The sequence below is a fragment of the Callithrix jacchus genome, chromosome 6 (assembly GCF_049354715.1).
Source record: "Callithrix jacchus isolate 240 chromosome 6, calJac240_pri, whole genome shotgun sequence".
In the NCBI taxonomy this organism is placed as follows: Eukaryota; Metazoa; Chordata; class Mammalia; order Primates; family Cebidae; genus Callithrix; species Callithrix jacchus.
The window spans coordinates 12299955-12322393 of record NC_133507.1 but is presented as its reverse complement, the minus strand read 5'-3'; the positions used below and the strand labels follow the sequence as shown (position 1 = coordinate 12322393).

Sequence of the window (22439 nt, the reverse complement as noted above, 5' to 3'; positions counted from 1 at the left end):
GCTAACGAGCCAGGCCATATCATTTGGGGCAGGAAAAAAGGGTTACAAGAGTTCGGTTTAGCCTTGTGGCTCTTCACTAAATGCAGTGTGAGCTTGAAATGCATAGCTTCGTATTTCTTGTTCCTGTTGATAAGTCAGATAAGACATGGTAACTTAGCCTGAATGGTTTTAAACCTTTCTCTCTGTGACCATAAAGTGACCATTTACAAATTAAAATGCATTACTGACCCGAGATCCAGTTGCTTCTTGACCTGTCAATACAAGCAGGACTTCCACCTAAAACAACAGCAAACTCATGCAAAAAGTTTCCCACCGTCTGTATAAGAGGAACTGTACCCGAAGACAGCTGCTTAGAACAGCTGTCTACTTACACAGCCATCTTAGGGGAGAATGATTAATGAACTCACTTGGGCAGCAAGGGGCCCAGTTCACTGATCCATAGTTGCAGCACAGGTATTGATGTGAAACTAATGAGAAATTTGATGCTCAAATTCGAATGTTTATTCCAATTACCAACCAACAGATCCAAAATTTTTTTTTAAAGCTTAAAGCATTAACCTTTCGTTAAGAACAGGGCAGTGTTGAGCTGTGGTTTCACGCTGTGTGCTAGAACTTGCAGACTGAAGTGACCAGGGGTCTGCTTTGACAAATGGTACTCCTCCCACATACACAGCTTTCGTTAAATTTCACGTTAAGTGTTGAGCTAAGGAGGGAAGGAGAGAGGAAAGCACCTGACATGAGCCTGTCATACTAGTAGCCACTTAGCACTGAACATACAGATGCGATGAACACTCTCAACCCAAATGAATATAGCTCTGGTCCGAAAACATCTCATTATGGACTCCGGAACAAGAAACTGGGATTTTAGGTTTTGTCTATGGTTGAAGAAACCTAAATTATTATGCACAGCCTTGACTTTCACCTTTTAAGTGAGATTATTACCCTACTAGACTCTATCCCAGAGAAAGGCAAATATGGCAAAGACTGAAAACAAATACCTTAAAATAAGAAATTTGCTTGAAAAATGAAGTTACTGCAAGCAGAAGAAGAGAAGACTGAGCATGAGTTGCATGAAATATATTTGCAGATCTATAATATGCATATGTGAAACAGCAATTGCCAGTCTCTGCCAGGCATCCATGCAGATAGTGTCAATCAAATCAAGCACTCTTTTTCACCGGCCAGGACAGGACTGATGTTTCAGCCTTCACCATGGAGATGTGGACAGCACTACCAACCAAACAGCATCCACAGAAGGGGCGAAGTCTGCTTGCCACTCCAGAGAGGGAGGGATCAGGAGCTCTGCACTTACTCTTCTGTTTCCCTCCATCTCATTTCTGGTGGTCTCTGCATACACCCGTACGTTGCAGGGAGACAAACTCACAGCTCCCCTTCCCATCCTGCACACTGGAGCATTCCCCTCTGCCTGAGTTTTCTCCACCTGTTATCTTACATATGTACTTATTTGTTGGCTTCTTTTCTTCCTCTATGCTGTACCCAGAATGAGTTCCATGAGGGAGGTAACTGTGTTTGCTGTTATATCCCCAGCGACTAGATGGGCACCTAACTCATAGTGGATGCCCAATAGATGACTGAATTCACAAAGAATGATTTAGTCATAATATTAGAAGGGCTGTCTTGTGAGAAAATAATTGGATCTACTCTGTGTAGCCCGTTAGTATAGAAATTGCTCAGGTAGCTAAAGTTTTGGAAGGATAACTAGGCAGACTCTAAGGAAGAATTTCATATTAGATCTATCAGTCAAGGTCATGGGCTGCTTCCTGATATGGGAGTCTTTTTGATAGCAAAGGTCTCAGAGTACTTGAGCCCCTCTCTCAGGAGAACAATACAGGGGATTCATGAATCATACAGAAAGTAGACTTACCACCTCTGAGACCCTTTCCAAATGTTATGTAACGTAACTGTTCCTTCAGAGGTTGAATGTCATGGTTAAAGATGTATGTTGTTTCGTTAAAGCCTTCGAGTACTGCCCATAAGCTTAAAGAGAGTTGTCATAAGATTCAAGTCCCTGTCTCTTTCTGGGATAATGCTAAGAATATTCTTATTATCATTTGTGCTAGGACTTACTAATGGATGTGTGAGTTTAATTTAAATATACTATTCTTGCTACGGAATGATTGAGGTTATCGCAGTATGTAAGCTATATCCTCAAAGCACGGATCCTTTCAAAGCTGGGAGAAATATTTCGGATTATTAGAATGTCATTTAGGAAATCACAACTTTATTGCTTAAAATGGAATAATGATGTGCAGAAAGAGTTAAATGTTCTTCCAAAGGAACCTGACTCTAAGCCAGGATATGGCATTAAGCACAGAGAAAATTGGGCTGAATAATCCCTTTAGACTCTTTAAGGTGCTGAGCTGACATTTTGATATGCTGCAAGTTGGCAAGTCATCGTTTCATAGTTTATCTTCAAATTCCACATTTTAAAAGTCTTATTTCCTTCTTCCAAAAAGACTATACCTGCAACCACCTTAAGCCGTATCTACACAAAATTGGATACCTTTTTTTGTTAGTTCAATAAAGCAAGAATTTAATGTCCCAAATTTTGTGAAAAAAGGAAGCCCATTTCTGCTTAAAATTCATCTTGTCAATTTCATAATCATTAGAGAATTTTGTAAGGGCAATAAATTAGAAAATGATAGTAAGATGTAAAGTGTTACAGAGCTAGTGCTGTTGAAAATATAAATGTAATATATAGTTGAAGTGTGAATTTTAAAATCAATTGGGGCTATTTTGTGAGGTTTGATTATAGATGTCAAAATACAATTCTTTTTCTATTCTTATTCAGACAGGCTACTGAGAACATTTCCCTGCTGGGATTTCCAAATTTAATTGAAAGAGAGATTTCAAATCTAACTAGTGTGTTGTGATAGCTAACAAAAGATAAGTCAGTGCAGGGTTGGAAAGGAGAAAATGAGTGTGGAAATTATTACACAGATACATCTGATAGTCATAATAAAGAAGTAGTCGAATGAGGTTTATAAGTCAAATATACATTAATTTTCTTCCTTTATCATGTAAACACCCTGTTCTCCAGAAAGCTTTCCCTATTCCTCAGCCTAGGTTTGCTTTTCTTATATGCTCCATTGATATCCATCTCTTTTTTTAAGGGGGCTCAACACAAGGAGAGTGACCTGTCTCATGTCACCATCCTTCCTAGGATGTGAGCTCCATGAGGGCTGGGCTGTGTCCATCACATTGTAGTATATTCAGGGACTGATATAAAGCTGAAGCTCAGTAAATATTTACTGAATGAAGGCATGATGCTTGAGCCTGCTTATAGTATCCCCATCACAAAGATTCTCCAGCCTAAGCTCAATCGCCCCCACACTTTCATCACAGCAAGACTCTAATTTCTTTCAACTCAGAGCCTCTCAGTCGATGCAGAAATGGAATATAACCACAGTGCTCAGCAACACACCCAGCATCTGAAACATCTTCCAAGGCGTTCCAAGAGCTGCTTGATAGTGTCAGATGCTCATCAGTCATTGGCTTATGAGCAAGACTGCTTGCAAGGCAACATAATTGCTGCTCTTTTGCAAACAGGGAATGTTTAGGTCCAAGTTCTAGCTTCAGAAACCTGCTAGGGACACCCACATATTATGATGATTTTGCTGACTCGGCTCATCAAGGAAGCTGTAAGCAGCCAAGGAGGCATAATACAGCAAAAGACCATAGCACTGTGCATCTATAGCAGGCAGAATCTTCTGCCCAATAGCAAGAATGGCGTTTTCTAGCTTTTGTTTTTTTTTTTTTTTTTTTTTTGAGATGGAGTTTCACTCTTGTTGTCCAGGCTGGAATGCAATGGCACAATCTTGGCTCACTGCAACTTCCACCTCCTGGGTTCAGGTGATTCTCCTGCCTCAGTCTCCCAAGGAACTGGGATTATAGGCATGTGCCACCACTCCCGGCTAATTTTGTATTTTTAGTAGAGACAGGGTTTCACCATGGTGGCCAGGCTGGTCTCAAACTCCTGACCTCAGGTGATCTGCCCACCTCAGCCTCCCAAAGTGCTGGGATTACAGGCGTGAGCCACTGCACCCGGCCATTTTCTAGCATTTTTGGTATTCAACTTTTCATGTATCAAATGCTGATGGAAGGACACCAGCCTAGAGAGAAGAGCTTATCTGGAAAATTGTATATTACATGCAAAAGTATAAATCTTGTTATATTTACTCTGTTCCTTCAAAACAGTGGGATACAATTAAAATAGAAATTTTCAACCCTTCAGGGCCACTGATAATTCTCAGTATCTTATAAGTTATTTAACAGTGCAAAGGTGATTTCTTATTTCTGTTTCCCATTTTACTTCTGCCTAATATGTGTACGTGTATAGTGTTTCTAGATTTGAAAGGCCTCCTTTGCCTTTGTAGCATACACACATACACACACACACACACACACACGCATACACACACACATACACATACACATACTCTTGAAATAAAGTGCCTGATCCCTGCTTTGGTTTTTGCCCCTCTGGTGGGTCAGGGGTCTCTCTCTGAGGAGTTTCCCTGCGCACCAGCAGTCATGCGGAACCTGCTTGCTGGCGTGCAGCCCGCACACTTGAAAGGGAGTGCCATAGAGATGGGCTGACCTTCCTGGCCTTGCAACCAAAAGGGAACCCTGTGGGGAGTACCTGGAGGGGGTGTTTCTCCTGTTGGTCGCATCAAGGTTGTTCACTTCAGTGGCTCTGTTTTAACTGTGCCCTTGTATTCTTTACTGACCATTGGAGAAGGCGATTGTTTTCTTGCCCCAGCTTCAGAGGCATTAAACCCTTCACCTTGACTTCTCTTACAACAGCAAAGCTAGGGAAGGAAGAAAAAAGGAGGGCTGAAAGATATAAAAAAGGACCTTGATGCTCTTATCACATGGGTAATTATTGTGCTTACATACATGGGATGTCAGGGAGGCAGCAGGCTTGCTGTGCGAGGGGGTTTCTATTTACGACACATTCGGCACTTTAAAAAATTTATTTGTAGGGAGTTTTTAAGTGGCTGTGCATTTTTACCTTTGTAGATTGGGAATCTTGGTCCTGAAACATGCTAGTTTTGAAAATCGTGTCCTCCTGAAAAGAAGATAATTAAAACGACTTTTTAATATGAATAAATTTCAGAAAATCGATTGCGTGGTAGCATACAAGAGGTGTAGGACTGACTAATGGTGTGCTTCCAAGAGAGATGAGTGCTAATGCTTTTAATAAACTTCCTTTATTCTCATGGCAGATACATTTTTAGTATATATTTTTATTGGGCTTTACAAATTTGATCACAGCTTCAAAGATATCTCCTAGAAACTTTAAAAGATTAAGTATTTACCTTGGACAAAGGATTCAACATCTTGCATCTCACATTGAATAATTATAGGCCACATTTCCTTTAAATGTCTCCAACAGCTGAGTTAAATTTTGAAGGAGGAGTGTTCTATTTGAGCTGCGTGAACAAAGGCAGGTGTGTGTACTACAGGGCAAGCCCAGGGGTTTTTGCTAAGAGAGATGAAATGATTGTGGTGAAATCAAACTGCCTCTGCAGCTCCTTGGTCCAGTGTATTCACTCTCCTGGGGGTTCTCCTTTTGCCTGGGAAAAAGTCCAGCAGTGGCCAAGCAGAGGTGGATCAAATGAAGCAGGGATGAATGTGTACACCCACCCCGGGGACCTTGGGTGGGAGGAAGAAGACAATGCATAGGGAGGGAGCACTTGGAAAATTGTGAGATGTTATTGCTGATATATTCCTGATCTTGAAGTGCTGAAGACATGCAGGTGGCTTTGCTCTAGATCTCCTCACTGCTGGAGAGTTGGAACTAGTATCATGTCTACCTGTAATTTTTGAAGTGAAGCAATGTTACAAAATTCATTTTTGTCTAAACACTCTTGCACAAGTCATTGTTTCCATAATAGGCTGAAATGATGAAACTGTTACATCATAGCTACGATGACCTGATGATTGAGAAAGACAAAACACCCAGGACACCAGGTCTGTTTTTGGATATGTGACTTGTAAAATCCTTGGTACTGGGTTGTAGGGATGTACCCTGTTTTACACACAATGTACGTCAGAGTGAGAATGTTGTCCTTCACAGGATGAGGATTTATAGAACCATGGCAGAACTATTGGGCTCTGTTTCCCAAAGGAGTAATGACCTTGGAGCCATCGTTTTTAGCCAATGGAATATTCTTAACATGGGGAAAATCAAGTTGCAATACCCTAAAATCTCATTGCAAGTGAATTGTTATATTTGGATCTGGTTATACTGAGTGTGTAACCAGATCCAAATATAAACAGCCTAGTTCCCTAACTTCTCAGTAACATCTGGCTAATTTTAACTTGTGGCTAGAGGTTGAAACCATGTGAAATCCTGTGGTTACAGTAATTTCCACCAGGAAACCATGAGCAGCTGAGTGGCATGTCAGAGAATAATTTTCAGGAGAGTGTATTTTTACTTCCAAGTTTGAACTTGAGGTTTGGTAATAAACACAGACTCATTGGCAAATGAGTTCTACACACAGCTTTGGAAGCAGAACTGTGGAAGCTTTCCCTTTCTCTGAAAAATGTTCTTTTTTGAGTCATAGAATTTTAATAGCTGAAAGAGAGTCTTTCTCAGATGAAGCAGACAGTAGATGATAAGGATTCCTCGTTTCCCTCCAAACCACACCCCGATTATTAAGAGATGTCTAATATATTTTGTATTTTTAGTAGAGTCGGGGTTTCACCCTGTTGTCCAGAGTGGTCTTGAACTCCTAACCTCAAGTGATCCACCTGCCTTGGCCTCCCAACATGCTGGAATTACAAATGTCAGCCGCTGTGCCCGGCCAGAGATGCCATTTTCTAAGTAGGTTTATTTATCGCCTGGAATCCAGACCATGAGCTGTGAAATTGGCATTATTATTCCCATTTAAAAGATAAAGTACATGAAGCTGTGAGTGGTTTCAAACAAACAAGCAGAACTTCAGAAACTCCCATCTTTCTTCCTTGATATATAACAGCTTCCCACGTGGAACTCCCGCTGTGCCTTGCCCTCCTCTCCACCCAGCCCGTGGTTTTACCTCTTTCAGAAATGGGAGACACCTGTGATGTAGGTGAGGGAGAAAGCACAGAGTCAGCTTGTTCTGGGCCCAGCTTAAGTATATTCTAATCATCACCCACTCAGCATTAGCTCGGATGTTGGCTGTGTGGCAAACGGGGTTTCTTTGCGACAGTTTGTCTCAAGGTTGGTGGCCTTCAGTCACGGCTTATCTGTAAGTTACTTCTCGGGAACGGGGCCAGATCAATACTGTATTCTTTCAGACCTCTCTAAACCCAGCGGGGAAGGCAATCACCGTAGTGCAGTTCCCTGCACCTTCTGGAGCAGATCAATATTCCGACAGCGCGAAGCTTTGTTCCTTCCCCAGCTTTACGATGTCCCGCATGCTCTACATGATTGCTTAAAGGCTTGCTTTCCCTTCCCAGGTATGACAACACCACTCCCGCCCTGATCTTCCTAATACCATCACTGTAATTGCCTTGACATGAAATAGCACCAACCCAGCGCTCGGGCTTTGAGGTAGGTGTTTTATCTTTCTTGAATATCTCTATTAGCAAAGGGTGTTGATTTGGCTTGAATATGTAGCTGGAGTTTTAAGGCGAACCTGCACTTATTTACAGTGGTTTGCGAAACCCACTGAGATGATTTTATTTATGGGAATCATATAGGAGGCTGTTTCAGGGGAGAGGAAGATATAAACTCCTAAGTCCAAGCATATTAGCTTAAACTTTATGCTGCTTGAAGCCCATTATATCTACCCCATACTGCCACAGCAATTGTCTTAGATGGGCTCTGTGCCTTATTTACTTTTTAAGCAATGCTGGGTAAAATGAAATATTTATTTTGCTGTTTTCAGCCAACATTCCATTAAGCAGCAAATAACACAAAGGCTCAGCAATCTCATTTTTCCAATTTTTATTTTGTTGTTGTTGCCCGCGAAGCAAACTTATCGACACCGTCTGAATCTTTACCATACGTGACTTTCCTCCTTTCTCCTCCTACTTCCCATAACTCTTCCAAAGACAATTGAAATGCATTACATGACAGCAGTAAAAATAGAAAAGTTTGAATGAAAACCTGCTGCTTTGCCTAAAGAAGAAATCAAATACTATAGTCTGCACTCAGTTTGCTTTAAACACATCTGTTTAGGTGGTTCATGCCTGTAATCCCAGCGCTTTGGGAGGCTGAGCCAGAATAATCACCTGAGGCCAGGAGTTTGAGACCAGCCTGGCCAACATGGTGAAACACTGACTTAACTAAAAATACAAAAATTAGCCGAGTGTGGTGGTGGGTGCCTGTAATCCCAGCTACTCGGGAGGCTGAGGTAGGAGAATCACTTGAACCCAGGAGGCAGAGGCTGCAGTGAGTCGAGATAGCACCACCGCACTGCACTCCAGCCTGGGTGACAGAGTAAGACTCCATTAAAAAAAAAAAATCCTTCTAGGACTTCATCTCATAATCTACATGTGCAGCAGTTACTCCTGAATTCCCCAGGTTGTTCCCTTGTCCTAACCCCAGACACAGAGAACTCTCAGTCTTCCTTTGTTCCTTTGAATTCTCTCACCCTTCAAGGTCTGGTATCAGTCTCAGCCCCTTTGGAAACCTTTGAAAACTGGTCCAACCCGATGAGTCACAACAAAGCACAGCAGTACAATTGCCTGGATTATAATCAGTGGGATCATATAAACATTTGCTGCCCAAACCAGCTGAACTTCCAAAATTTGCCAATGATTTGCTTTTCTAAAATGATAATTGGGGTGAACTCCAGGTTATCCTTAATCATCTTATTCTCTCAGTGGCACGCTGATACATTTTTAGGAAAGATAGGAGAGGGTGGGGCTGCACAACCTTAACTGCACCTTTCTTGAAACCTGTCTTCTGGAACTCAGAGGTCACTGATGGCTAACTGCTGCATGGTGTTAGGTACTGGAGGCATGTCATACTGTCCCAAAATATATCATTTTGATGTTCTGGGTCATCCACAGGCTTAATACAATACCTTATGCATATCATTAGGCACAGAAAAAAAAATACTTGTTAAAATGTTGGCTGGTAGAAGTTATCCTTTCATAGACACAATGTGTATCAATGGATGCTACATGCACCATTACTGTGACAAAAACACACAGCAGAGGGAAATAATTCAGAATGGCTTCTGTGTTGCAAACTAATTGGATGAATTGTCACTTCTTATGGCAAATATATCAAGTAAAGTTACTTCAGTTAGTAGCTTACTTTTATACTCAGTTCGTTTCAGGTTGAATATTTAAGTACACCTCCTGAATACGTTGGCTTGCTAAGCTATATAATTAAAAAGTCAGGCTGAAATATTCTGATGCTTTAAGCTGTTACATACAGGTAAGGAAAGAAACCAGCTTGTCAGATAGCTGACTGTCTGCAGGGGAGATGGGAAAGAATTGGTTTTACTCGCTGGAACAGCTCAGAATGACAGCCCCATAGCAATGTGATCTTGCAAAATACATGTAACATTTATATTGTATAGAGATGAGAGGAGGAGAAAAAGACAGAGTAAATTCTCTCTCTTGCATTTATGTAAGTTGATTGCAAATCAATTAATATGTATTTTCAAGTATATTGTATTACCACTATAGAAGTTACAAGTAACATGGACAAGATTTTATGACATTTATTTCAAAACCATTTGTCTGAGATACCGATGTAGAAAATGAAGGCATGGGGGAAGACGACACTCATTATGCAGGAGAAAGCAGGTTGCTGATAAACAGTGGAGCTACGACAGGGTAGCAGGCATTGACACTGTAGACCAGGGGCTTTATAAAAATGTCCCCCAACTGGAGGTTGTCTGATTATTTCCCAATGATTTGATTCAGGTCGACACAAACATACTATTTTTTCTTTTTAAAATTCTTTCTCTCTCTCTTTTTGTAGAAAAGAGAGGTTTCTTTATGTTGCTCAGGCTGGTTTCTAAACTCCTGGACTCGAGATCCTCCTACTTCAGCCTCCCGAATTACAGTATGAGCCACCACGCCTGGCTGTATACTATTCTTTAACTGACTTTTCACATAGTAGTTTTAGTATACCTTAATGATGCTTGCCTATGTTAATTATGACTATGGTGTTTGCAAAGTGGTTAAGCTCTAATTTGGGGGCTCCAATAGATGCTGTTCTTTCCTATTTCAGCTGATTTAAAATTGCAGCTTTCTTACTTGTGTGAGATACCAAACAGCATTCCTCAAAGAACATCATCTTATGTACAGTTGCTTGTGATCATTGCTGAAAACATAAATTTGTATGTGGAAATATAACATGATTGTAATAACATGTTGCACTAAAGAATCTATGACTCTGGAACTAAATGCTAAAAAAACAACAAATAGAAATGAATGAAGGGAAAGCTCTTCTCTATAGTAGAATACTAAGTATTAGGTTGATGCAAAAGTAATTGGGGTTTTGCCATTAAAAGTTATTGGCAAAAACTGCAATTACTTTTGCACCAACCTAATAATATAGCAGGTATAATAGATCATTTGGATCTTTATAGCACTTTAATCATTATTACCCAAATTAAAAGTGAACTGAGATATTCTTCAGTAGGTGAATTGATAAATAAATTGTATTACATCCAAGCAATGAAATGTTAGTATTGTTTTTAAAAGTAGCTGTGAAGCTATTGAAAGACCTGGAGAAACTTTAACTGTATATGACAGGTGAAAGAAGACAGACTGAAAACATTCTAATTTTGGGTATCTTGACCTAATCAGGCTCAGCCACATTTTCACTTTCCTTGAACACTTCGTCTAATTGAAAGGCTTTACTGGTCTCCACAACCTTATTTTGATCTTCATTCTGAAATAAATTATACCATTAGGAAGTTTTAACAATAAGTGTGTCAGTCATTCTAGTAATTTTGGTTCTCTAGGCAACACTGAGATAATTCATCATTTTCCTCAAAAGATTTCTCAGTATTTTTCTTTATAGGTGGTAGTTGAGATTTTCATTTTATTAACCATGAAAATCTTCAAATTTCTGGACTCTATTCTCTTTTATTTCAGCTTGTGAACTATTTAATGAGTTCATCTCCCTCTTAAAATACCTTTTCAAATGCAGCCAGTGGTCACTAATAAACACTATGCTAACTTTTAATTTCAAATTGTAACCTTCAAGCTATAAATTTTAGGTGCATTAGGAACTTTCAAATTTATTTCATATAACTTTTTTTTTAAACAATTTTTCACCACTGTTTATAGGGATTGATTTTTTTTCTCCAGCCTTTCAGAAAAGCTTTCTTAATATCTGTTCCCAATACAATAACATTTATTTTATTATTTTTGTTATGAAAGAACCTTCCTTCTAGGTACCAGTTTTTATATGGTCTATAAAAGCCCCAATAAAATAACAGTTATTATTTTTGCAGTGGAAGCACCCTCCTTCTACTTATCAATTTCTACACTAGTCTGCAAAGGCTATGTTACGTTATAGCAAAAAACAACTCCAAAATCTTTTTTCCTTTAAAAAATTTTAGTGCACATTTTAAAATATTTTTGATAGACTTTTTAAATTATAGATAAAATTGTATATATTTATTGTGTATAACTCCAAAATCTTAATGACTTAAATAGCCAAACATTAATTTTTCTCTCACCTTACATACCCATTTTGGTTATTGGGGGTTCTAATCCATATAATCTTCACTCCAGGAACCAGGATACCTAGCACTATTTGGAAATAAATAAGCAAGCTTTTTTTTTTTTTTTCTAAAATACTCAATAGTAAATATTGTCTCTCTCAGGAGAGTGTTTAATGGGAATTAAGGGGTATGAAATTATTAGCTAAGTTTATATCAGGAGAAACATAGGCAAATGGCAATGGAATGATGTGCTCGAAGTGCTGGAAAAAACTTCCATTAATCAATATCAATCAATAATTTTTTAGCAAAAAAAAATCTTACAAAAATTAAGGTGAAATAAAAACATTTTCAGCAGGGCATAGTGGCTCATGTCTGTAATCTCAGCACTTTGGGAGGCTAAGGCAGGAGGATTGTTTGAGCCCAAGGGTTCAAAAACAGCCTGATCAACAAAGACCTCAACATTACAAAAAAATTAAAAAATTAACTGGGCATTGTGGAACATACCTATAGTTCTAGCTACTTAGGAGGCTGAGGTAGGAGGATCATTTGAGCCCAGGAGGTAGAGGCTGTGGTAAGTTGCTATTGTGCAACTGCACTTCAGCCTGTCTGGGTAACAGAATAAGATCCTGACTCAAAAAATAAATAAAATAAAGTAAAAACATTTAAAGGTATTCTAACAAAATAGCCTTACAACAAATTCTATAGAATTGTTTAAAATAAAAGCGTGTGATACCCAGACAAGACCCGAAACACAAAAAGAAATGAGGAACACTGGCAAAGGTGAATATATTGACAAAAATAATACATGAGTTCATGAAAGTCACAGGATGCAACATTAATATATAAAAATCAGTTGTCTTTCTGCATGGTAGCAACAGTGGTATTTTAAAAAATTCCATTCAAAGTAGCACCAACATATCAAACAGAATGGAATTCAACATTCATGGATTGGATGGCTCAATTTTTTTGTAGAATAGCAATTTTCTCAAAACTTATCTATAAATTCAATATTATCCCTATAAAAATTCCAGGAAATATCTAGTAAAAATTGACAAGGCATTCCTTAAACTTACATAAAAATGCAAAAGTCCCAGAATAAACAAAATGTTTCCAATAAAAAGAAAATTGGAGGGCTTACACTTTCTAACTTCTAAACTTAATATAAGGTATTACAATAACCAACACTGTAGTACTAGAATAAGTGTATAAATATATACCAATGCAACAGAACTGAGAGTCTAAACACTTACCTTTACATATATGATTAAATGTTTTCTTACAGAGATGTCAAGGCAGTTCAATGGGGAAGCATATATTTTCAACAAATACTGTTGGTACAATTGGATAATCATATATATAACTAGATGAATTTAAACCCTTACCTAATGGCATGTGCAAAAATGAACTCATGTGCAAAAATGAACTCAAAATGGAGCAAATAACTAAATATAAGAACTAAAAATGATAAAACTTCTAGAAGAAAACATAGGATAAAATCTTAAACACTTTGGATTTGGTAATGAGATCTGGATGCCATACTAAAAGCACAATTCATGTAAGAAAAACGTGATACTTTATCAAAGGTCAAAAACTGCTTTATTACTATTTATTATTTTTTCTTTCTGTTCTCAGATTGCATAATCTACATTGATCCATCTTCAAGTTAAATGATTCTTTCTTCTGCTAGTTCAAATCTATTATTGAGCCCCTCTATTGGATTTTTTTTTTTAGTTATGGTACTTTTCAGCTCCAAGATTTCTATTTTTAAAAAAATACAATTTTTATCTCTTCACTGATATTCCTCAATTGTTGTAACATTGTACTCTGGATATCTCCCCTTCACACCCACCTGGCTAAGACTTGTTCTTGTTACTTACTCAGTGACGACCTTGACTGTTTTAGTGAAGCCTACCCATCCCCATAGCATGAAGCCTCTGAGGCTTCCCCTTGGAGGCGAAACCTTGGGCATATATGCATTCTCTTCTGGGTTAATGATGGTTTTGGCAGAGTCATCTTTGATTGCCTTGTTTTTTCTGACCACAGGTAGCTATTAAGCTGCACTGATTTCTGGCTGATTGCTCTACTATTTACAATCATGACCTGGGGCATATGTTGCTCCACTAAATTTTGAGTGACCCAGCGAAATTCAGGCTCTTGTAGGGAGATAGTTTCTGAGGTCTGAGACTGTTTTCATCACAATGACTTTTCTTTTCTTTTTTTTTTTTGAGACAAGTCTTACTGTCACCCAGGCTGGAGTGCAGTAGCATGATCTTGGCTCACTGCAATCTCCGCTGCTCAGGTTCAGGCAATTCTGCCTCAGCCTCCCGAGTAGCTGGGATTACAGGCATATGCCACAACACCCAGCGAATTTATGTATTTTCAGTAGAGACGAGGTTTCACCATGTTGGTCAGGCTGGTCTCAAACTCCTTACCTTGTGATCTACCCACTTTGGCCTCTCAAAGTGCTGGGATTATAGGCATGAGCCACCGTGCTGGCCAGAATGACTTTTCTTAGTTGTCTATTTTCCTGATTTCTTCTGATAAAATATCCATATAAGAATTTAGCTTACGTGTCTAAATAACCTACCAGTTTCCTTTTAATTACCTTAAGCCACACAACCACACATTGATTTAGTGCTCTTAGGCTTAACTTTCCCAAGCCGTTGCCTTTAAATCAGTTCCTTTAGGAAAAAAAGTGGAGTTCTCTGTTTTACAGCCTGCCCTGAGGCAAAATCTCTGAGTCAGAGTTCTAAGAGCTGAGGGGAGAGGAGAGGGACAGTGATGCATTTCTCTGTTACTTCTTAGGAAGTGAGCAATCAACCAGGTATGGAAATGGGGCAGTTGTGGCTGAAGCCTCAGGTTTTCTCAGTTTCTTTCCCCCTGAGTGGGATAGAGAGGTGGCCATCTCCGTCTCAGAATATGCTATGTACTACATGCAAGATAGAGCCTCTATCCCACCAGTTGGGGCTGGGCAGAAGAAGGGAGCTCTTACCTCTTGGCTGTGCCTGCTTAGAACTTAGCCTCTGCAATAGGTAGCTGGAGCACAGTGAGGAATGTTGATGTACTGGCCCTCCTGAGGAGATACTCCAGCCCTGCAGCTAGGAGCTATGTGGAGAGGATCCCTGTGTTCTTGGCTATACCTATTTGGAGAGGAATTTCTACCATAGTGAGTTGGCATGGGGAAAGGAGGGAGTGGAGCATGGTTCAAACACCACAGGTTCTTAGCAAATTTTAGCCAGTTATTCAATTACATATATACGTGTATATATTTAATGAAATGAGTATATGCATATATTTATACTTAATAAACACATACATTATAATGTATATTTATATAATATATGTATATTTATATTTTATATATAGCATATTTAATAAAATGAGTGTTGGGGCGGGTGCGGTGGCTCACACCTGTAATCCCAGCACTTTGGGAGGCCGAGGTGGGTGGATCACGAGGTCAAGAGATCGAGACCATCCTGGTCAACATGGTGAAACCCCGTCTCTACTAAAAATACAAAAAATTAGCTGGGCATAGTGGTGCATGCCTGTAATCCCAGCTACTCAGGAGGCTGAGGCAGGGGAATTGCCTGAACCCAGGAGGCAGAGGTTGTGGTGAGCTGAGATTGCGCCATTGCACTCTAGCCTGGGTAACAAGAGCAAAACTCTGTCTTAAAAAATAATAATAAAAATAAGTGTTTATATTTATATGTTTAATGAAAAAAATATATATTTCATATATATGTTTAATGAAATGCATATATATTTACATATTTAATGAAAGGAAAATATATATATACATATTTTCATTTGCTGTATGTTTGTAGGTACATTTCCAGGAACTTGAGATTGTCATTTTTCTAATTCTCACCAGTTTCACTAGGGAGCTTGCCCATTGCTCCTCAGGCTGCCCACCAGAAGTTCATCTGTCAGGCCTTTTTGAGCCTGATTTCCCAAACTGTCCTAGAGACCTCAGAGGACAGAGAGAGAGAGTGCCCACACTGAATCTTTCCTCAGAAGCTCCAGCATACTCTAAAGTTTCCATTGAACCCTGTTTTGTATGGTCCACAACAGCAGTTTTTATAGGAAAGTTGGAATTGGAAAGAAAGTAGATTCTGTTTCTGGCACCGTGTTTCCAGAGTTCTGTCTACCTTTTCTCTTACATAGCTCCACTCTGCAGAAGAACAAAACACCCAACGATTTATTTATGTGAGCAATTTTTTCCAAAAGTACTTAGTCCAGTGTATTAAAATTGGCACCATGGTAAGGAATAAAATCTGACTCATTATCTTCAGACCCTGAGTCTAATTCTAAAAAATCCTCCGTGATGCACATATTCTGCGTGTATAATTTTATGGCTCTTTCACTTTGACCTTTGGCTGTATTAAACAAAGCAATCATAAGATTTGCAGATGAGAAACGTAAGAAATACATAATGATTAAAATTTGAAATACAGAACATAACCTTGTATAATAAAAATGAATGTTTTGCTAATTTGTTCTCAGAAGTATATTGATTAAATGTGTTTTATAACTAAGAAATATAAGAAAATCTAATTAATATGTGCCTGAAATGAAGATATTCATAACAATGAACTCTAGATCATACTTGTTAATGCATCTTAAAGAATTTTCCAATACATTTAGTAATTGGGTCTCATTGTTAGCAAACATTTTAAATGATATTTTCTATAATTGTTTGTAAAAACATTTGTATTTGCCATTTGAAGCATTATTCATTGTTTTTCTCTAAGCAGATAAATTTAAAATAATTTTTGTATACTCTTTTGTTCAGCATCAGTGCCTTAATTATTGATGCTGATGGTGTTTTTTTCTTTTTGTCAGAAGTGTGGATTTTGTCAAGGACCTCACATGAATACCGGCACTAAACAGATGTGCACTGGCAAACATATGTGACTAAATGAATAAACACTTTTAAATAAAATCATATCTCTTTCTGATATGTGTAGAGTACCACATTTTAAGGATGTGTAGAGTACCTCATTCATTTTGGTGTTCTCAGGGCCTGAACCCTCCCTAGCAGGCACTCAATGAATGTGGAAACACACATTAATCAAGCACTTGAAAATATGGCTCTATTTTAAAACTCATTTTATATAATTTGGTTTTATCACTTATAAAGCAAACGCAACATTAATGAAATAATCATTGGAAGAAACATAAACTACTTAGAGTTATACACTCCAAAAATGAGCAGTGACTGATTTGGTATGAATATGTATATTTCTATTTATATATTTCTTTTTGTGCCTAAATATTTTAAAATAGATATGTCTTATCTTATGTCTGTATCCAACCAATTTAAATATTCTTTTATCGTGAGCCATTAGAGAGTTTTTAGTTTTTCTCTACCATAAATAGCACTAGAATAAACATTTTCTATATACCTCCATCTACATCTTGAATATTTCTTGATGAAGGGCATAAGAAGTGGAATTACCATGTCATAATGTAATACCTCTTTAGAGCTGTTGAGCAGTATTGCCAAATTGCTATGGCTGTTGGATATATTTAGGATCAGTGTTTGTTGTTGGTGGTGATGGTATTATTTTTTATTTTTATTTTTTATTGACTCTGGTTGGCTCAGAGAGAAGCCTTTGAACCAGAAGTTTGAAATTTAATAATGTCAAGATTTTAAAAATGAGTCACCTCAAAACAAAATGGGCTTCTTCAAGAACTTTGAGTTCTATTACTCTCTTATCTTCAGGCTTTGCGCCAACCCTGGTGGGTCTGTTTTCCCCCCTGTGCCCTCCCACTCCCACACCACACCTTCAGATCCCAGCTTGGTGCATGATAATGGCTATTGCTGCTCCTGCTGTCAGAAGCAGTGCTGTTCAGGGAGCATTTTCTGTGTTCAGGCACTAAGAACTACCTCCCACATCTTGGTTCTGTTTCACATAACATTATTCTGTAGGTGTTCTTTTTATCTCATCTTAGAAAAGATAAAGAGCTTGTTCAGAATTACATAGATAGGATTTATATGCATCTGTCTACCTTGTGTTAAGCATGGGAAGGTTTAGGACCGGTCTTTCCATCAAATTAGCAGTGTCACTGATCTCTATAATCTCTGCTGTTGTATAATCAACTTCCTCCTCATGGTTCATCCCATCTATGACATCTAATAGTGCGTAACTTAATAAACCTAACCTCTATCTCTGCTACGTCTCTTCTGTTACCAGAAAAATCCAGAGATATTATTGCCCTTGTGCAAACATGGCGGTGTGCCTCATGGTCCTTCTGAACTGTTAATCAGTTACACATATTTCATTTTGTTCCATCTGCTAATATGTCTGGGAAAGGTATGTCTCTAAGTCTGTATCTGCTGAGAACCCATTTCCTTCTTGTACACTTACAAAAGAATTTAATGGAAACCTCAAAGGGAAAGTGGGTTTTCACTGGAAACTACAAAAATACCTAGCACTTCTGACAAGATTGGGAGATAAAAATACCACCGGAGGTGGATTGGGGACATTTCTGCTGTCAATACTCGATTTCAGTTTGGGAAGAATTTATGTTTAAAGATTTTATTATGGAAGTTGTTTTGACTGGGACTGCTAAAGTGTGTGTGTGTGTGTGTGTGTGTTTGAGAGACACACTGAGAGAGATTTGAACATGCCACAAAAATGCCTTAAATCTCAATGCTGATTTTAACAAAAACAAAGTGTAGTTAACCCACACCAATTAACTCTTGTAGACATAATTCTCTGGGAACTCTCCAAATTCTGTCAGGAGGCGACGGGGAAATTTACTGTGAGTGTTCTGTAGCACCTAAAAACCAGGATCTGAGATTCCTGTGAAAAGCAGAATGAGGTGGGATGTTATTCAGACCCTGGGGCCAGGAAGAAGAGAATTTGATGAGATCCCACTTCCTCTGGAGGGCAGGGCTCCCGAGGACAGTTCCGCTTTGGCCTGAGTTGGAAAAAGCCAGTGCCTGTAGTTCCAGCTACTTGGGAGGCTGAGACAGGAGAATCACTTGAACCCAGGAGGGGGAGGGTGCAGTGAGCCTAGATTGTGCCACTGCATTCTACTCCAGCCTGGCGACAGATCAAGACTCTGTCTCAAAAAAAAAAAAAAAGAAAAAAAGGCAAAAAAGCCAATAAAAATATTAGAAATAAATAAGCACATCAGAAGATGTTCATGAAAATTAAAACCAAATGAGATATCATATTAAATATACTAAAATGATGAAATTAAAGAATATGGACAGTACAAAGTACTGATGAAGACGAGGAGCAACCTGAACTTACAATGCCGATGAGAATGCAAAATAGTGGAAAATTATTGGTTAGTTTCTTAACACTCATTTCTCAAGGCCTTGGGAGACCGCCTCTCACATTAGTGTGCCCTGGATTTGGCTTGTGGAGTCAAAGGAGATTATTTTGGGACTTTAGGATTTAATGACTACCCTGCTGGGTTCCAGGCTTACCTGGGGCCTGTAGCCCCTTTCTCTTTGCTCATTTCTCCCTTTAGGAACATGAATGTGATATGGTTTGGCTGTGTCCCCACCCAACTCTCACCTTGAATTATGATAATTCCCACGTGTCAAGGGTGAAGCCAGGTAAAGAGAATTGAGTCATGTTCTGGTGGTAGTGCTGTTCAAGTCTCAGGCGATCCGATGGTTTCAGATATGGGAGTTCCCCTGCACGAGCTCTCTTGCCTGCTGTCCCGTAAGATGTGACTTTGCTCCTCATTCACCTTCCTCCGTATACAATTGTGAGGCCTCCCCAGCCATGTGCAACTGTGAGGCAATTAAACCTGTTTTCTTTATAAACTACTCAGTCTTTTGTATGGTTTTTAATAGCATAGTGAGAATAGACTAACCCAGAATGTTTACCCAATGCCTGTATCTTGGAAGTAAATAATTTATTTTGATTTTACAGGCAAATAGGTGGAAGAGACTTGCTTTGTCTCGGATAAGGCTACGGACTTTGGGCTTTTGAGTGATGCTGAAACAAGTTGAGACTTTTGGGGTGCCAGTGGCAGAAGGTGGTTGTATTTTGCCATGTAAGAAGGATATGAAATGTGGGCGCCCAGGGACAGAATAATATGGTTTGGATCTCTGACCCCACCCAACCTCATGCTGAATAGTGGTCCCCGGTGTTGAAGAAGGGGCCCTGTAGAAGGTGACTGGATCACAGGGACAGGTTTCTCATGGATGCATAGTGCCAATACCTTGGTACTGTCCTTGCTATAATGAGTTATTGTGAGATCCCTTATTTAAAAGTATGTGGCACCTCCCCACTCTTTCTTTTGCTCCTGCTCTCACTATGTGACATATCTATCTCTGCTTTGCCTTCCACCTTGAGTAAAAGATCCCTGAAACCTCCCTAGAAGTTGAGCAGATGCCAGCGCCATGCTGAAACACCCTATATAACTATAAACCAATTAAATCTCTTTTCTTTCTACATTACCCAGTCTTAAGTATTCCTTTAGAGCAATGCACGAATAACCTAATACACTCACGAAAAGGGCATATACTGTATCATTTCATAATATGATGTGTGGGTTAAATTGTGTTCTTTAAAACTTAGAATTGAAGTTCTAACCCCCAGTACCTTAGAATGTGATCTTATTTGGAGATAACAGACTTTTACAAAGGTAATTATGTTAAAATCAGAAAGTTAATAGGATGGGCCCTAATCTAATAGGATGGGCGTCGTTATTGAAAGGGGAAATCTGGGGACAGACACAATGTCAAGAGATGCAGAGAGAAGAGCCACCTACAAGCCAAGGAGAGAGGTCTAGAACAGATTCTTCCCTCCCCCTCAAAAGACACTAATTCTTCTGACACCTTGTTCTCAGACTTATTGCCCCCAGAACTGTGAGACATTCATTTCTGTTGTTTAAACCATACAATTTGTGATATTGTGTTATGGCAGCCCTAGTAACTAATGTCATTGAGTTCTGAATAGAACAAAGCTATTCAAAGAGCAAAACTAGTAAGAGCAATTAGAGAGTGTTTTCCAGGGATGGAGAGGAAAGGGTTTACTGCAAAGGGGCATGAGAAACTTTTCTCATAATGACAATTGACAGTGGTGGTGGTTATATGATTCTATAGAGTTATAGAAGCTCATCAGAGCTGGGAGCAGGGGGTCAGGCCTGTATCCTGACTCTACTAAAAATACAAAAATTAGCTGGGAGTGGCAGTGTGCACCTATAGTCCCAGGTACCCTGGAGACTGAGGCAGGAGAATCACTTGAACCCAGGAAGCAGAGGTTGCAGTGAGGCAAGATCACACCACTGCACTCCAGCCTGCGTTACAGAGCGAGATTCTATCTCAAAAAAAAAAAAAAGCTCATCAGATTTTTGTATCTCACAAGGATGAATTCTACTCTACGTAAATGACATCTCAGTAAGCCCAACTTTGGCAGAATGTGCAAACTTTTTCCGGGATCCTCTCCTGACAGGCCTTTGTGGAGTTCCTCACAGTCATGGGTAGGGATGTATTATTGAAGAGGAGAGCAGGGAAACCTGTTTTGCACGCAGCATGGAAAGCAGAGTGGGAAGAGAAAAAAGGGCAGAGAGAAAAGGAAGAGGTAGGAAAGAGGACAGATGAGATGCAGGGAGGCTGAAGTGCTGGAGGAAGATGGAATTTCTGAAGAGACAGAGGTTTGGGCAGAGTCACATGGAGTATAACTTTGGGGAGAGACATGAGTAAAGGTAACTTTTAGGAAGTATTATCATGTGCAGCTGATTGACTCCTTTTCTTGCCCTTAAGGAAACCTTTAGTATACATCTACATGACCTATAAAGGTTTTTGAAGTCAGACATATTGTTTATTTGGTTCTTATTACTCTGCTGAGATGAGCCTTAAAAAAGTGGAATTCCCTGTCTTGCCCAGGTTTCATATTTATTTATTTATGTCCATGCCTTCTTCCCCCAGAGGAAAGGATGGGAGCCGGTGAATTTTAATAACATTTGCCCTCCCTGGCCCCTGTTGTTTGCACTGAGCATAATTTCAGGTGCAACTTGATGACTGACCATTGAATTTAATTTGAAGTGTACCTACTTTTCTATTTTGTATAGCAATGGCCGTGGTTGAAAGAAGAAAGCAAATGGTATATATTAATCTCAATAAAATAATTATGCAATTATATTGGAATAGACTGTGTGTATTGCACATACCCTTGCATACCTACATATCAATTTTTTTTTTACAAGTATACATTTTATGAGGAAACACCTAGACACTCCTCCCGCTAAATAGACCTGAAATTGCATTCTCTGATTTTTCCTGCACATCAGGGTAGGAGAAATTAGATCTTTGATTCTGTACCACAATTAACGCAAACTTTCCTGAGTGTTCAAAGGTGAGTTTGACATTGCAGCCAATATTTCAGAGGCTGGATATTTCAATAGATCAAGGTCCTATTTTATTTTCCTATTTGTGGGCATAATCAGAGGCTAAAAATATTACTATCTGCTCAAATACCATATAGTAGAGAGAAACATGCATATCACGTTTTATGAAGAGAGTCCATGGGAGAATTAAATGAGTCACATGATCAAAGGGCGAATGATTCATCCCAGAGCATATAATGCCAGACTATTTTAACCTGTGAGCATTTGGATGTTTTTCATGTGCAAGAACATTATGGCATGTAAAAAAGGATCCTTATAAATGACTGTTTCTTTGGGAGCTGCGTCTCAGTGGAGACAAGCACAGATGTCTTTATTAGGCTCTAGTCTAAGTAGCTTCCCTTGAGGGGACCCTGGCGGGTAAGCATTAGCAGGCTGATGCCTAATCTGTGAGAATCTCTGTGCTCA

At 39.0% G+C, this 22439-nt stretch overlaps 1 protein-coding gene across 19 annotated transcripts in view; it reads left to right on the top strand.

Annotated features, from left to right (window-relative positions):
- LOC128932316 (uncharacterized) overlaps positions 1-22439 on the top strand; it is a 455935-nt gene that overhangs the window by 249383 nt on the left and 184113 nt on the right. For all 19 annotated transcript variants that reach the window (XR_013536601.1, XR_013536602.1, XR_013536600.1 and 16 more), the window contains one exon: positions 7471-7564. The gene's annotated coding sequence lies outside the window, so the exon portion shown is untranslated. The remainder of the gene's footprint in view (positions 1-7470; positions 7565-22439) is intronic.